This window comes from Schistocerca serialis, unplaced genomic scaffold (assembly GCF_023864345.2).
Source record: "Schistocerca serialis cubense isolate TAMUIC-IGC-003099 unplaced genomic scaffold, iqSchSeri2.2 HiC_scaffold_1196, whole genome shotgun sequence".
In the NCBI taxonomy this organism is placed as follows: Eukaryota; Metazoa; Arthropoda; class Insecta; order Orthoptera; family Acrididae; genus Schistocerca; species Schistocerca serialis.
This window is the reverse complement of record NW_026047399.1, coordinates 457501-460000: the sequence shown is the minus strand read 5'-3', so window position 1 is coordinate 460000 and position 2500 is coordinate 457501. Positions and strand designations below refer to the sequence as shown.

At 63.3% G+C, this 2500-nt stretch overlaps 1 pseudogene; it reads right to left on the bottom strand.

The window, feature by feature from the left end:
* Positions 1-2500, bottom strand: part of LOC126435141 (large subunit ribosomal RNA) — a 7968-nt pseudogene that overhangs the window by 3565 nt on the left and 1903 nt on the right.

The following is a 2500-nucleotide window of genomic DNA, read 5'->3' as shown; positions in this document are numbered from 1 at the left end:
AGTCAGCGGGGGATGTTGGTGCAGCCGTTTTGGGGAGAAGTGACGTCCGGGCGCGAAGCAGACGCTCGGGGAGGGCGCGGGCCAGGAGGAAGAGGTTCAAGAGTTTCACCAGGACTTCATGCGGCAGGCGCCGCAGCTCCGCTGGAGTCAGGCCGTCCGGCCCGGCTGCCGATCCCCTGGGCGGCAAGGCAGCAGCGACCTCCTCACGTGTGACCGGCCCCCATAGGCACTCAGGAGCGACAGGCTCCGAGTGCGGGAGAAGGCGGTCACGGATGAAGCCGGCGGTGGAGATCGGCTTCTTCGTGAAGAGGTCCGCCCAGAAGTCCAGCAGACCGGGGATGTCGGGTGGCGGCTGCAGCAGGGTGCCGTCCAGCAAGCCGCGCACGCAACGTGCACGCGACCTACGGAAGGCGTCCTGTGTCCGCGCGTATTCCCAGCGGCGCCGCTTGCGCTTCTGCAGCGGCGGGGCGGCAGGCGGCCGCTTGGATGGTTGGCGCGGCCGCTGTGTCCTGGTGATCGACCTCTCCCCCCTGGACCCGACCGACGCAAGGGCATCCGGGAGCATGCCCAGGATGACATCGGGCGGCGTTCCCCGCCCCAGACCAATGACTCGATCCAGGGCAGAGAAACGCTGGGCGGAAGCAGGTAGCCCCGCCAGATGCTCCCAGATGGCGGCGTCAGTCGGCCCCTCCGGCGGCGGCCCGGTGGTGTCGGCCGCGAAGTCCTCGGCTGCGTCGACGGGCGGCGCAGCGGCCTCGCCCGCGTCAGGCAGCGAGCTCGCTGCTCCACGGCGGGACGCCGGCTCTTCACCCCGACCGATCTCAAGTGCCTCCATGAATTGGCGGACAAGCTGCTTGTGGGCAGCTTGCCGCCGTCGGCACTTGATTGCCTCAAGCGTTCGGTCGGGGAACATCCTGGTAAGTTCTTGATTTACAAAGAAGAACCGGGCGTCCCTCTCCAGGAACAGTTCGGCCTCTGCCTTGGCGAGCGACAGGACTTCTTCCTCCGTCCACCTCGCGCGATGCCTCTCCGTCACGATCTCAGCGTTGGCGGCCGCAGGGTGTTGGCGGCGGCGATGGACCCCGAGACCGTTCTTCGTGGTAAAAGTGCGGTGGCACTCACTGCAAGCAAAGGGAGCTACACAAACTATCGCATTTTCGTTACGGCCGGTTGGCCGGATAGGTGCTGGGGTAGCTGGGGTGGCACCTTCAGCGGAAGGGCCACCATCTCTTGTTTCTTGTCGGCTGCCCCCAACTATAAAGGGATAATGCGAGGGGGGGCTGGTAACCCCCCCAAGCCCCTGGTGCGGTCTTCCACTCTGCAAAAATCAGCGGGCCCACGAGAAGGGGAGAAGACCGCAGGAGAGGAGAGGCTAAGAGGGCTAGGCCCATGTATTGCGCATCACTCTCCCTGTAACTATAACCCAAGGAAGGCACCTCGCAGCAGCAGCACGACTACATCAAGACCGCACTTCGAAAAGCCAAGTCCGGATGCAGCCACACCGCCGCCACTTGGCCACCTTAAGAGAGTCATAGTTACTCCCGCCGTTTACCCGCGCTTGCTTGAATTTCTTCACGTTGACATTCAGAGCACTGGGCAGAAATCACATTGCGTCAACACCCGCTAGGGCCATCGCAATGCTTTGTTTTAATTAGACAGTCGGATTCCCCCAGTCCGTGCCAGTTCTGAGTTGATCGTTGAATGGCGGCCGAAGAGAATCCGCGCACCCGCGCGCCCCCGGAGGAGCACGCTAAGGCGGACGCGGCCTCGCAGCAAGGAAGATCCGTGGGAGGCCAAGGCACGGGACCGAGCTCGGATCCTGCACGCAGGTTGAAGCACCGGGGCGCGAACGCCGCGCAGGCGCGCGCATCCTGCACCGCCGGCCAGCACGAGGCCAACCAACGGCGAGAGCAGACCACGCCCGCGCTAAACGCCCGCACTTACCGGCACCCCTACGGCACTCACCTCGCCCAGGCCCGGCACGTTAGCGCTGACCCACTTCCCGACCAAGCCCGACACGCCCCGATCCTCAGAGCCAATCCTTATCCCGAAGTTACGGATCCAATTTGCCGACTTCCCTTACCTACATTATTCTATCGACTAGAGGCTCTTCACCTTGGAGACCTGCTGCGGATATGGGTACGAACCGGCGCGACACCTCCACGTGGCCCTCTCCCGGATTTTCAAGGTCCGAGGGGAAGATCGGGACACCGCCGCAACTGCGGTGCTCTTCGCGTTCCAAACCCTATCTCCCTGCTAGAGGATTCCAGGGAACTCGAACGCTCATGCAGAAAAGAAAACTCTTCCCCGATCTCCCGACGGCGTCTCCGGGTCCTTTTGGGTTACCCCGACGAGCATCTCTAAAAGAGGGGCCCGACTTGTATCGGTTCCGCTGCCGGGTTCCGGAATAGGAACCGGATTCCCTTTCGCCCAACGGGGGCCAGCACAAAGTGCATCATGCTATGACGGCCCCCATCAACATCGGATTTCTCCTAGGGCT